The following is a 15,215-nucleotide window of genomic DNA, read 5'->3' on the forward strand; positions in this document are numbered from 1 at the left end:
GATGAAGGTCTATAGACTCCAGGCTCTTAGGAGGTGCTGGAGCTGAAAGTACCATTTCTCATCCCTTCTTCTCCCACCAGGTACTAGGGTGCTTCTCTCACTAGGTACTAGGTACTTCTCTCTCAAGGTGCTAAGTACTTCTCTCCCTAGGTACTAGGGTGCTTCTCCCACTGGGTGCTTATTCCCACTAGATAACAGATAGAAGGAGCTGTCTGGAGAAATGAAAAAATTCACTTTATTTAAATGTAAAGATGCATTTCTCTCTTTAGAAACGGAGACTGCCTCAGAGCAGTGGTTCACATCGCATGTTAGAATATGGATATGCCATCTGGATCCATATTCTAGATAAGGGGAGTTTTTAAAAAAAAATCCCAATGCCTGGGCCCACCTCCAAGGAATTCTGATTCAAGTGGTCAGGGTGACTATGATGTACAGCTGGGTTTGAGAACCAAGGCCCCAGCACCTCCTACCGCCCACCAAAAGGAGCCCACCCACATAGCACTCACGGGTCAAGGAAGGAACTCTCTCCAGCAGACAGCTGAGAAGGCAGTGCAGGTGACACACGATTATATCTCAATATTATCTTGAGTAGAAAATGGAAAAGGTCTTGTTGAAAAATCCATTTGCTGATATGTGTCTCTTGGAATTCTAAACCTTGCACACCCTACCTGATTGAAGTAAATTTTTTTTTAAATTAATTAAGAGGTTGGCAAAAAAAGAAAGAATCATCTCTGTTCTTTGGCCAAAACTTTTCCTAAAACAGCTGCAGGGAGAGGGAAGGTAGTTTAAAGCATGAAGAGCAAAAGTGCAAGGAACCATGTCAGGATCCAAGCAGGTCCAGAAGGAGAAAGAGACGTGAAACCCTGCTCCACAGACAGACGTGACTCAATGAACACCAGGCTTTCCCAGTATCCCCAATATGACAACACATCTGTTCTTCCCATGAGGAAACATGAGTAAAGCAATAGAGAGAGGGAAGATCTGTCTCTAGTACTTTCAAAGAGGATGAATATGTTGATGGGATTTTACACGTCTACGAGCCAAGGCAGGAAGGTTAAGAGCATCTGTGGAATATTCCAGAAATCACACCAGCCCCATAAACCCCAGGGCAAACTCTTATCTTCTTTTTATTCTTCATGTGCCCCTTCAATCTTTACTCATGCAGCCAACACTTCGATGTCCCAGGCACACAGTGGGAGTTCCAAGTACCAAAAGGAGGTAGAAAAAGGAATTGGCTTTCACTGGTGCTTTAAAAAAATTCTTCAGACACCATTATATCAGGAGGAACGAGGGCTGGCTGCCCAGAAACAAGGCTGTCCTCACTTTCGAACGACCCTCTTCAGGCTCAAACCACCTGAGGCTCAGCCCCAGCCCTGCACGCCCCCTCTCCTCTCCCGGCTCCTGCCATGACTTGGGCAAGTCACCTGACTTCTCTGCAACTGGATTCCTCACTGATTAAGATAATGGCAGTTGTTCAACCTGCCTCGCAGGGTTGCAGTGAGAATCAAGTTTGTACAAACGCAGGATTGGGACTTATGAGACTATGTATGCAGATGAGGGCTACAGAGAATGGCATAGGAGGTGAGGAGATGGGGATCCGCCCTGCCCGCCCCCCCCCCCCACCAAACGGCAGTGATGAGGGGAAGGAGGAGCAGCCTCCTGCTGCTGGTGATGTCAAGGGCGACCACAGCCATGACAATGACCCTTGTCGTCTCAGAGTACAGATTCTGTACACAGGCTGAGCAGCGAACAGGTACAAAAGGGAAAGACTCATAGGCAGACCGCTGTTTCTCCTCTCCCTGGGAGCCTACCTTGGTTTAGGGCATAATCCTAGACAAGGAAACGCACGTGATTTAATTTGTTTTTCGATTCCTTTCCAGCATTTTCTTTTTGTTTACATTAAGGATGAGTATTCCATGGAAGTTGTTAAAAAAAAAAATGATCAGATTAGAATTGTGTGGTGTCGACCGCCACTGATAACCAAGGCTCCACGCAATGATGTTGATATCCTGCCTTTCTGCCCAGGTACTCAGCAAACCAGTGCAGATGGGATCTCATCTGGGCACCAGACACTTCCTCTGGACCCACGGGGAAAGTGGGGTACCCCTCCCTCAGGGATGCTTTCCCAAGATGTTGCAGCAATCTTTATGAGCTAGAGAACAGAGGAGCGAGGAGGGCAACTACTGTTTATTGAGTGCTAACCAGGTAATGCTCACAATTATCTTGTGCAATAAAAATCATGATCCCCATTCTATAGATGAGACAGCTCGAGGTCTCACAGATAAAGTAACTTCTCCAAGATCACATTGCTAATAAGCAGAGGAACTGGAGCTTGAGAAAAGCCTGGCTCAAAGCATTGCATGCTAAGTGCTGTGGGAAATGCAAAAGTAAATATTCCAGGGTTAATATGCCCTTTAAGGAACTTTCAGTCCTGTGAGGGAGAAAAACAGGTGCAACTGACATAAAATATAAGGTGGAATACAATAAACAGTAACATACCAGCAATGGATTCTAAGTGTCCAGAGGAAGGAACAATGAATACTGATCCCAGATCCAGAGGGCATTTGAAGGGACCCATGAAAGATGGGCAGAACCACAGCAGGAGGAGAACAGGGAGAGGTGGGGAAAGGAGGGAGGGGCAGTGAGGGAGAAAGACTAGCCCTGGCGAAGGCCTGAGCGTCTGAGGGTACCTGCCAGGCTGTGCAGTAAGGAGGGCGGAGACCACACCCTGCTTCCGATTCCTTTTCTTCCAGGAAAAGGTCCAGGCAAGGCTCACCAGGACCTCCAGAAACTGGGCTCCTTCCCAAGCCATGAACTGCCATAGTTGTGTCAGTCTCCCCAACTTCCCGTGCCCTCTTTCACACCAAAGTCACTCGAGGGGACACGCTTTGCACTCCCACCGTCCACACCTGACTCCGTCAGTCTGCATCCTAATCATCTTGAGTGCTAGATATCGTACCCTCACCCCAGGAAGACCAGGCTTCCCTCCAGTGGGCTCCCTCCAATGGGCTCCTGCTGATCCTCCATTCCCCATGTTACGGCACTCACCCAGCTGCACGGCCGGCACTCACCAGTGTACGTGTGTGTATCTCCCAGGAGGCCGTGAGTCTCATGAGAACAGGGCTCTCATTTGGTTCCCCAGAGTGTAAGGCAGCTCCTGGCACATAGGAGGTGATAAGGGAATAAAGTAGAATGGCAAACTTAATCAATGAACTGACCATAGAAAGAGAGAAGAAATGGGGAAAGAAAGGAAACGGGGGGGCCAGCTTTCGAGTTAGAGCAGGGCTTTCGGTGCCAGGTGAATTTGTTCCATTTTTACCACGTGGTCAATGGGGAAGGATTGATGGGTTTCGAGGAGGGAAGCAATACATCCTGTGCGTCGGGATGTAGTGTGGCAGACAGAGAGAGAGCAGGGCTGGAGGCAGGGGGAGTCTTTAGGAGGCTTTTGTGATGGTCCAGACAAGAAGTGAGGAGGTGGACAGACTACTCTCTTGAAGAAGCCTTTCAAAAACTGGAACCAGAGGGCACAGAGCACATCCAGGCTCTGGCTAAACTGGCCAAGAGTTGTTCTTGAGAGATGGCAGGATTCCATGACACCAGAGATGACTGCTGTGGACAAGCCTGGGGAGGGGTGAGAAATTGCCATGTGTGCATCGGAGCTCTTAAGAAATACTACATGAATAAATGGAAGCCTTGGCAAGAGCTTCCCTGGGAAACCGCCTATTACATGACTAAGGTTCTGAGAAATCTCTGCTGATGGCCTGGCAGAACCTTCGCCAGCAGAATCTCTCATTGAAAACCTCAAAGGGCTTCTGGGAGCATGTGGATAATGGGCTGTGGGAATCTCGGGTCATAAAACTTTCACCCAGCTGCTCGAGTGCCTGGCTGGGCAATTAAGGAGGATGCTTTCAAGCAGATCAAAAGACTCTGGTGAGGTGATCTCAGGAAGCTTCCTGCCCTCCCTGTGAGGAAGGCAAGAGTCAGGTCTCATAATCCTCATTTTACAGATGAGAAAAGTAGTTTCCCTGGTGACTAAGTCCCTTGCCTGAAGTCAAACAGCCAGCAAAGGGTGGAACCCCAAATAAGCATCACAGTCACCCAATTCCCAGGACACCATTACTCCAGAGCCTCCCACTACACGGAGGCTGGACCGCTCCTGGGGAGTCTGAACCCACATTTGGGATGTTAGGGCAGGGAGTGGTCCACAGGGTCTATTCCAACCATTTAGCACCCACGGACACTTCCATGAATACACGGCAACTTGGCGTCTGCCTTTGGCAACATCAAGATGTCTTGATGGTCTTCTCACATTAGCAGTTTATGAAACCCAGGCCCCCAACCTAACAATAACAACCCAGTTACTCCTCGGCCCACCTATACGCAAACCGTTTTAGAGGGCATACTCAATCTCAGCGGTCATGTTACAGAACTTCTCAAGTTCATAAAGTCGTACCCGACTTCAGATCCCAGTTCTGCCCTTGCTATTCCCAGGACCTAGGCAAGTTACTTAACCTAAGTCCCACCTCCCGCATATATGAACTGGAGATATACAGAAAACCTCTCTAATTGGGTTATTGTGAGGAGTCGGTGAGGTCAGGCACATAAAAAGCATAGCAGAAAGGCCAGCATGTGGTAACCATTCAATAAATGTTAGCAATTATTAATAGCATTACTCACATGAGTGATCTGAGTTTGAAAAGTAATTCTCCATTCTCATAGTCTGGCTATTAAGGAATTAAGTTCAAATCTCAGTGTTTGACCAATTCCTTCCCTTCTGGGACAAGGAAGTTCATTTTTACTCTTAATAATCTCAGCTACTTGCCATGTTTTAAACAAGAGATGATTCATTACTCTTAATGCAAAGGATACCTGTTATAGCAAGAACGCTCTAAGAGTCACAGAGATGCGTCTGGCTTGTCATGGCCTCAAAATTCTTTCTGGGGTCCTGCCTTGTACTTCCCTTGTCTTGTCATTGCCACCTGTTCATCCACAGGTCCAGGGTCCAACAAATTAAAGGCAGCTAACAAAGAAAGGCCAGAGGCTGGGCCTCTGAGACAAGGTGTCATGTGCAGCTGTGGTCCCTAACTGCAATCGCATCTTGGCTTGAGTCAGTTTTATAGTGTTTCCTGACCTGGAAGGCTGACTCTCCAAATGAGCCCGGTTACTCAATATGCTTGAAAAGGCATGTCCTATTACAGGCTCCCATTCTTTTTGGATATTACTGCTGCACTTCATACACGCCAACGTCCTACCTTCATCCCATCAGCTCATCCTGCAGGTCACCTGCAGTTTGGTGACAGTTCCCATACACTCCTCTGCCTTCTTACTCCAAACCCCCACATCTCTTGGTCTGAGTTCTTTCTCGGCCACAGGCGTGCACCCCCCTCTCTCAGGGCAGGCCAGGGAGATAATGCTTCCATGAGTGACCCTCAACTAATACAGGACAAGAATTAGTAGATAAATACCCCAGTTACCTCATCCCTCAGTGCAGCGATTTCGAGATCAGCCAATACTGCCTCTTAAAGGGTCCTTAGCACAACTGACTCCCAGGAGCCCACAGTGACAACTGACTCATTCGTGCACCTTCACTGGCTTCCGCCTTTCCCTGGATGACTGCCTTACTCCCCTAATGAAGCTTCCTCAGATCACCTCCGTATTGACTGCTGGCACCCAAATCTCTGCCTGGGGTCTGCTTTTGGGAGCACCCAAACTAAGACAGATTCTTCAATGAAAAATAGTTGTTATACTAAAAGTGCACAAATCATTTAACTATTAATATTAAATTAGGCAGACACTGGCACTGAAATATGATATGGAGCAAGTCTAAAATGAATAAAACCCCTGGTTACAATGTCTCTGTCTCAACAGACTCCTCTAATGCCGACCACCAGTTAACTCAAGGTCAGGGCCTTGCTCACTAGTCATACCAGCCCCAGCCATGCATATGATGTGAGTCCTTCCAAAGCCTGTGACCAGCCAGTGCTGAGCTCTCAGAAATAAATTAATTAGACTCTCCAAGGCCAAGAGACAGCTGCTTTTTGGCTCACTCAGTGTCAACTTCCTGCCATTCTCTTTCATCCTTTTTTTTCCAGATCACAGACTTAAAAGGAAAAAATCAGTGTACCCTCTCATCTTTTTCCTGCACAATCTTCAGAAGTCTTCTCTTAGCTGAGGAAAGGCATCTTCTCAATGACTTATTCAAAGAATGTCCTCTTCCTCCTAGTTGCATTCCTCATCTGTATCAAATAAGTACCCTTTACTTAGCTCTGCAGATGTGGCTAAGTTGTCTCTTGACAGACTGATCTTCCACCAAGACTTGTTAAAATTGTATTTGAGGGTTTTGTCCTTCTGAAGATTTCAAAAATATTTGGAACCTAACGACAACTGTTAAACAAAATTATATAGTCAAATTTGCTGTGCCCTGAAATGTTTTCTAGATTTTCACATGTGTCTTAGAGGAGGTGAATTAGCTTTTTTCTATTGCTGTGCAACATGTTACCACAAACTTAGAGGCTAAAAACAGCACATATTTATTTCCTCACAGTCAGGAATTCAGGCATTGCTTAACTGGGTTCTCTGCTTAGGGTCCACCAGGCTACAATCCAGGTGTCCGTTGGAATGCGTTCTCATCTGGAGACTCCTCCACTGGGAAAGGACCGAGTTCCAAGTTCATGCAGGTTGTTGGCAGAATTCACTTCCGGTGGCTGTCTCACTGAGGGTCCTGGCTGCGTGCCGGCTGCCAGCTAGAGGCTCTCCTCAGATCCAAGATGTACCCACAGCTCCTTGCCACGTGGGCTCATCTATCATGGTCGTTTACTTCTCATCTCCTGTTATTCAACCCTTGTATAATCCCCTCCTGATTGTGGGCTGAACCTAGTTACTTGTTTCTAATTAATAGAAAAAAAATTGATGGGATGCCAATTCCAAGACGAGATTGCAAGAGACTGTGACTCCTGTCTCGTTTGCAGTCTCTCTTCCTCTCACTTGTTCATTTTGATGAAGCCAGTGCTGTGTTGTGTGATGCTCTATGGAGGGATCCACATGGCAAGGAACCAAGGAGGGCCTCCAGCCAACAGCTCCTGAGGAACTGAGGCCCTCAGTGCAAGAAACTAAATCCTGCCAACAACCGTAGGAGCGAACTGGAAAGCAGAACCTTCCCAATCAAGCCTTGAGAAGACTTCAGCCACGTGAGAGTCCCAGAGCCAGAGGACCCAGTTAAGCCTCTCTTGGATTCCTGACCCAGAAAAGCTGTGAGATACTAAATGATGCTGTTTGAAGCCCCTAAGTATTGGAATAATTTGTTACACAGCAATAGATAACTAACACACCCCTCACCAATGGTTTGTGCCCAATACCTTAGTAAACATAATCCTAAAAGAAGAGTGTTGGGGCACTGTTCCAAGGGGATAAGTGGGGCAATGCAGAAAACAAAGGGACAGCTTGAGTGCAATGGCTCAGAAATTTCTCAATAGCCTCTTTACATCTTGGAGCTTGACCCAGAACCTGTGAGCAGAGAGGTTGAAACTGAAGCAAACAAAAATTAGAATTATTCCATTAAAATCTCCTTGTCTATTAAGAGGCAAGGTGGCCTTGTCTTGCAGACAAGATGCAGAGACAGGCATTCTCCTCAGGTCGTCAGGGAACACAGTGAGATGCTAGATGGAGACAGTAGCCCCAGTACAGATACCAGTCACACCAGCCTTGGCAAGAGCCACCAAAACTTGGCTGTAGACGACAAAGAGAAGAGTAAACACTACATGGGAGCCAGAAGGATGGAGTTCACATATACACATGAGCCATCCCCTGGGACTTCCAGAAATAACTGAGGTGAGAGCCTTGGCAGGGAGGAAGAGACTAGCACAAGGTGCGCATGGGTAAATATAAATATTTATTGACGGTGACAAAGTGATGGATGTGATGGATATGGTGACCCTGACCCTTCCCCCAATCTTTGATCCCTGAGGACGTAGGAATATAAAATCATTTTCTTCCTAATGGTATTATAAGTCCCTACACTACAGAGGTGAAGACTATGGATGGAGAGAAAGACAGTGGTCGTTCCTATTTAATGAGTTGAATAGAAATGAGTTTATGCTTCATCCACTTGCCCCGTCCCTTGGTTACAGGCTGCTTTTTGGGCCGGGTCGGCTGAGGGCAGAAGCCTGTGTATTCGGGGCTGCACGTCAGCCAGCTCGTCATCGCACCACAGCCAGGCCCCATCTCAAACTGTTGGAAAGTACAATCTCAAAGCCTTCCCCTTCCTCAAAGCTGAACCCACTCTTGGTCCAGCTCCAAGAACAATCAACCCAGAAAATGTGGAATGGAGAAAACATCAATGCAAGCATGGACCATTTCCAAAATAATAAATGATGCTGTTTTAAGCCATGAAGTGTAGGGGACATTTGTTACACAGCAATAGATAATTAATACACCCTCAACTGAGGGTTTGTGCCCCACGCTTTAGAAAACAGCATCTTAAAAGATCAACATTAAGTCACCATTCCAGGGGGGTGAGTGGGATAATGATGAAAAAGAGAGGGACAGAAAGCTAGATGAGAAATCAAAAGCCTTGGGTTCTGGTTCCAGCTCTATCAAGACTCCCCAGCTGTCTGAGCTCTGTGAGATCATTTCCTCTTCTGTAAAGTAGAATTCATGATAAATGCCTTTCTTACATCACACTGTTACTGTGAGACTGAGATTACAGAACCCGAGTGAAAGCTTTGTAATATGTGAGGTTATATCCCAAGTAAGGGGTTATAATCATCCACATTATCATCACCATCTTTATTGCCGGCTGTTACAAGGTAAAGCCAACAAAACTCTGAAAGGCTCAGTCAAAGTCCAACCAAGTGACTAGAAACCACTCTAAGTATTTGGAACCGGGAGAAATTAATATAGGAAGTGGGTTCCACAGGTGATGGAAGGGCTGGAAAGCCCACCAGAAAATAATGGGGGTGACCCAGAGATTAGTAATAGCAAGAAGGGCTTCCCTGGTGGTGCAGTGGTTAAGAATCCGCCTGCCAATGCAGGGGACACGGGTTCAAGCCCTGGTCTGGGATGATCCCACATGCCGCAGAGCAATTAAGCCCGTGTGCCACAACTACTGAGCCTGCGTTCTAGAGCCCGCGAGCCACAACTACTGAGCCCATGAGCCACAATTACTGAAGCCCGCGTGCCTAGAGCCTGTGCTCCACAACAAGAGAAGCCACCGCAATGAGAAGCCTGTGCACCGCAAGGACGAGTAGCCCCTGCTCGCAACTAGAGAAAGCCCGCACGCAGCAACAAAGACCCTACACGGCCAAAAATAAATAAAATAAATTTAAAAAAATAATAATAATAGCAGGAAATCTCTTAGCTGGAGGGATAGAGGAAGGAGGCAGGACCATAACAACCTAAGGCCTGGGGTCACCCTATAAGAACCTGGAACCATAGTGGGAGCCAGAAGCAGGGAAGAAATGCAACCTCTGCCAGATACTTCTGAAGGCAGCGGCGGGGGGTGGGGGGGGGTGAGAAATACCCTGGTTTCTCCCTTCCCAATGCCCTTCAATAATTATCCAGTGCCTCCCATTGGCCAGACCCAGCTAGAAACCAGCTGACACAGGAATGACAAATGGAACTGAAGCCAACAAGCCCTGGGCCAAAGAAGCAGTCTATTTAGCCAGAAATGCAGTAATATGCTAGAAATGAAAGTAACATAACAAAGAGACTCAGAAGTCCCAAAGACTCAGACTCCAAAAGAGCATGGGAATTCATCTGGCCCAATCCCTCATTCCACAGGCGAGGCCTCAAAGAGGAAAATGACATGACTTGCCCAGAATCAGCTGGCTAGGGGCAGCCTGAAACCCAGGCATCTGAATTCCTAGTTCGTAGCTTTTTTCACAGCATTAACCTTACAATGATGACTAGCAGAGGTGCTTCAGCTTAACAAAGGGATGTATTCCAACAGTTGATTTCTAAGATGATTGTTCAGACCTGAGAACTCATTTTCCCATAGAAACAAGGCTATCTTGGCTGATTGTGGTCCCAGTCTGGCTCTTTAGCCCACCACATGGGAAGAAAGGAACCTTCCTTCTACGAATTAATGTGAAATCAAGAGGCTGATGAGCATCTTTCTCCCAGGGCAGAACAGAAGAGAGTCTCTCCCCCATCTCCTTGCTCTGCCATTAAAGGGGTCCTGGGGGTGGGGACCTCCCTGCCTTCATCACTCCTCCTTCATCACTGCCAGACTTTCCCACAGTGCTCATTCCTCTGGCTGCAGGCTCAGCCACAGGGTAAGAGCTCCCGGAGGGCTGGAAGCAGGTTCTTTTTTTTTTTTTTTAAAACACCTTTGCACCCTCGGCACTCTTCTAGTAACTGGCCCAACCAAATCCTGTGATTGTCACCATGCCCTCCCTAGTGGGATCTGAATTAGCATCTTCAAAGTATAGTCATTATTCTGCCAATGCAGGGGACACGGGTTTGAGCCCTGGTCCGGGAAAATCCCACCTGTCTCGGAGCAACTAAGCCCGCGCACCACAACTACTGAGCCTGCGCTCTAGAGCCCGCGAGCCACAACTACTGAAGCCCGCATGCCTAGAGCCCGTGCTCCACAACAGGAGAAGCCACCGCAATGAGAAGCCCGTGCACCGCAACGAAGAGTAGCCCCCACTCGCCGCAACTAGAGAAAGCCCACGCGCAGCAACAAAGACCCAATGCAGCCAAAAATTAATTGATTAATTACTTATTTTTAAAGTATAGTCATTATTATGAAATCATTTTATATTTGGAAAATGAAAAAAATTGCCTTTTGTTTTTCTACTCTAAGTGAAATAAAGTAAAATTTGCACACACACACAAAGTGCTCTTAGATGGTGAGGCGAATGAGGGGAGATGTGGAGAGATGGGGGGCTGTTATCTGTGAGATGAAGTCTCCCGTTCTCTGGGGCCACTGTGGGGTCATTGTCCTGTGGTTTGGGCAGACAATTCCTTAAACAGCTACAAGGTTGCCCATACTTGATCTTCCTGTTTTAGACACGCCCCCTGCAATCGGTGAGCTCCAATTTAAGCAGCCAACCACCCAGAAAGAAACTACCCATCCACCCAAAAATGAGAATGAGGGCAAATTTCCCAGGAACTTAAAACAAAATGCAACTCGGGAGCTAATGCAAAAATGGAAACTGAAATACACTTTCTGCTCTACAGGTCGAAACGCAGAAACAAATTTCCTCAAAACTTAACCCTACCTCCCAGTTGAAGAGAACAGGAAATCCAAGTCTGTACAGCTTTGGCAGTGTTCACACTCCAGTGCCCTCTGCCGTGAAGCTCCCCTGCCCTGCAAAGGAGGAAGTGATTGGTCCCCACCCCTGTCCCCCATGCCCCTGTCCCTTGTTCCCATCCCACTGGGTCAGGGCCACCATATACAGTCACACAGGCAGCACACTGCCCAATTCAGGGGGTGCCATTTCCATCAGCGGCAGTGTGAATGGCGCCCCCTGGAGTTGTGCCGCGCTTCTATTAGAACATCTTGACAATTGCTATGTCTTAAGACTGACATCTACAAGGCCACAAGGTTCTAGCTGAATTACAGTCACCTCTGTGTCCCTAGCACCTAGCACAGTGCCTGGTACAGAGTAGAACGTCAATAAAAACTCCTAGGGATTTCAGAAGCAATGAATTTGAGAAGAGAGTCAGCACCCCACTTAGACAGGAAATAAGTGATTATTTTAAATAGCAGCAGCATCCTAATTAGAGTATGGATTCTTCTTGAACTAACCTTGGATACTTTAAAGAGCAAATATAACAGAGTGATTAAAATCTCTGGCTCTGAACTCAGAAGGATCTGGGTTTGAATCCCTGCTCCGCAACTACTGAACCATGCTGGGCACATTCGTAAACCTCTCTAAGCCTTAGGTTCCTCGTCTGTGAGGACCCACTGAGATCATGCTTTAGCCTAGTGCCTGGTACATAGTAATGTAAGTCTTACTTGTAATGATAAAGTACATTGTTAATGGCAGTTAATCCATAATTAAACATTAATCCTAAAAGGCACATTTTAACTATCGATATTTATATCCCACCAGCATGAATATGCCCAACATATTGAGTGCTCAGTTAATGCTTACTGAATGAGAGAGAGAGAAAGAAAGAAAGAAAGAGGAGAAACACAGAGAATGAGAATGAAAGCGAGGGGGGTGGAGGGAGGTGGAGAGGAAGAAGAGGGAGGGTGGGAGGGAAGAGGGTACTGAACTGGGAGTCAGGAGAGATACAGCTTCAAATCTGACATCACTAACATTGTGACTTTGAGTGAGCTCTTGTCTTTGTCTCAATTTGCTCCTTTTTAAGATCAAAGATTGTTAGATGATGTCTCAGGTCCCTTCTCCAGGATCCCCTCCCACCTCTCGCTCCTGATCTTTTTTTGCAGGGTTCCCTCAGATCCTGCAGGTGGTGCTGCTGAGTTAAGGAGAAGACCTGTTTTTCTGCAGCCTGGTGTCCAGCTGCCAAGCCTCTGCTTAAACGGCAGACTGGGAATTAGGGAAATCACTTACTTGTTGCTGAAAATGCCTGGGGCAGTAAACGAATCATTCCGTTTCCTTTCTTGCCTACTTGGCCTCTCCCGGTCCTGTGAAAGCTCTGTGGATGTGGGGAGACAGCCGGCCCTGGATTCCAAGTCCAGTTCCACCACTTCCTGGCCAGTGACCCTGGGCAAAGGCATTTGCCCTCTTGGAGTCTCTTTAGTAGTCTTCAAAATGAGGAAAATAATATGGACGCCCCTGGAGCATCGGGAAAATTAAATATTGTTTGTCAGTTGAAGAGCCCAGTGCCTGGCACATAGTAGGTGTTCAAGAAATAACGTTCCCTTTCCTTCCCTGCCTTTAATTCACTAAGGACTATGGCTAGTGCTTGAGAAGAAATGAACAAGGTGTAATGATAGAGTGATGGGGAGGTGGAGTTTCCGAGGGGGATCCCCTGAGGAGAGGACACATCATCTGAGGCAGGCAAGATAAGGAGAGATGTCCCAGGCAAAAGGACCAGCACGTGCAAAGGCACAGCCCATCTCATCCAGCTCCCCCGCCCCCTTCGTTTACAAACTCATCCTCAATCCAGTGGTTCTGTCCCCTAAGCCCAGAGCCCACCTTGTTCATGCCTCTAGAACAGCAGTCATCTGCCTGTGTTGTAAGTTTTATGTACCCAGTCAGGTCTCTTCAAGGACCAGGAGTGCATTTTATTCATCTCTGTCTCCCCAGAGCCTGGCACAACAAATGCCTTAGTGAATGGATGAGCTGATGAAAGTACCACACTGGCATCATCCTACCTCTTATTGGCAGTCTCTATACACAGGCATCCTGACCTTTAGCTGTTCCCCCACCACCACCACATATCTTGCATATCTAGCCCTTGGTACCTGGTAGGCCCTCGATACATGCTCACGTTGTTGAAATCCAGTTGCATTTTCCTTTATTGAGCACCTGCTGTGTGCCAAGCACTGGCAATGCAAAGATACACAAGGGCTCATTCTAGAAGAATAAAAGTACAGGAGCATATATGCCGCACTTGCTATGTTCATATCCCAGGGCTAAGTGCTCTGCACATACTCTTCCACTTAATCCTCACGAAACCCTATGAAGTAGGTACTATGATTAGCACCATTTCACAGATGGGGAAAGTGAGGCTCAGGTGGGGAGACTTGTGCAGGGTGGCAGAGCCAGACTGAAAGCCAGGAGCCTGTCATGAAAGGACCTGACACTCACCGCTTTGTCATGAACATACACACATGTGTGTATATAAATTGTCTAGACGTGTGTTCAGTGTAGGAGAGCAAAGGAATGGGACGGCAGTTGGGAAAGATTTCCCAGAAAGTCAGCATGAATTGGACCTTAAAAGATAGGAAGAGTTTTCCAGATGGATCATGGGTTCAGTGGGGAAGGTGCAGGAGAGAGGGAGGAAGGAATATTCTAGGTGGAGGGAAGAGGTCTGCAGCCTGCAGGACTCTGGTGGTGAGATGGCGATAAGACAGAGCCTGTCTGGGAGACACAGGCTGCTTCTCCCCTCTGGAAAGTCAAGTGCTGAGTCTAGAGCAGGCCAGCTCAGGAAAAGACACACAGGACTGGAAACTCTAGAAAAACATACTCTAGAGATAAGTTTAACGAATAGAAACTTTCACCCTTTTTAGTAGCCCATCTGCATGACTTGCCTGCTTTAGTCCAGGCAATCAAAACATACAAAGGCCCCAAACACTTATTCAACATTCACTAAACACCTACTAGGTGTCAGGCACTTACCAGCGAACACCCAATCTGGGCTGTAAACGTTGTACTATGAGAGGAGGTGGAACAATTAAGGTTTGAATTTGTCCAGGTTTGCATCTCAGCTCCGGTAAATACTCACCAGGCACGTAACCTTGCACAAGTTATTTCTCCCCTCCATACCTTGTTTCCTTATGTGTTAAATGAGAATACTGATAAACAGCAATCACATAGGACTGTTGTATTAAATGAGTTCATTTAATGAACAGCCTGGCAGATAGTAAGCACTCAGTAGATGTTGGATATTATACATGTGCGCTACCACTGAAAATATACTCTTTATTGAACACCTACTAAGTGCCAGGCATTGGGCTAGAAGCAGAGGGTTTAGAGATATTAAGGAGAAAACCGCAGGCCCAAAACGGGGTTGCTTGTGCTAAATCTCACGATACCAAATCTGGATTTAAAACATGACTTAAGGCTTCCCTGGTGGCGCAGTGGTTAGGAATCCGCCTGCCAATGCAGGGGACATGGGTTCGAGCCCTGGTCCAGGAAGATCCCACATGCCGCGGAGCAACTAAGCCCGTGCGCCACAACTACTGAGCCCATGTGCAACAACTACTGAGCCTGTGCTCTAGAGCCCGTGCTCCGCAACTAGAGAAGCCACCGCAATGAGAAGCCTGTGCACCGCAGCGAAGACCCAATGCAGCCAAAAATAAATAAATAAAATAAATTAAAATTTAAAAAATAAATAAAACCTGACTTAATTGCAATTTTGACCTTCCCCCAAAATGTAATCTTAGTCAGCCAGTCTGGAATTTTCTGGTCAGCACCAATAAGGTAATCTGTCACAGGGGCCTTCTCCATCCCTCCCCCAAAGGAAGAAGAGGCAGTCTGCATGACGAAGACCCCTGTTGGTCCCTGTTCCCAAAAGAAGACGTTCTGCCCGGAAATGATCTTTTCTTTTCCTTTGCAGATACCTTCTTGCCCCTC

The sequence above is a fragment of the Balaenoptera borealis genome (genome assembly GCF_965194805.1).
Source record: "Balaenoptera borealis genome assembly, chromosome: 17".
In the NCBI taxonomy this organism is placed as follows: domain Eukaryota; kingdom Metazoa; phylum Chordata; class Mammalia; order Artiodactyla; family Balaenopteridae; genus Balaenoptera; species Balaenoptera borealis.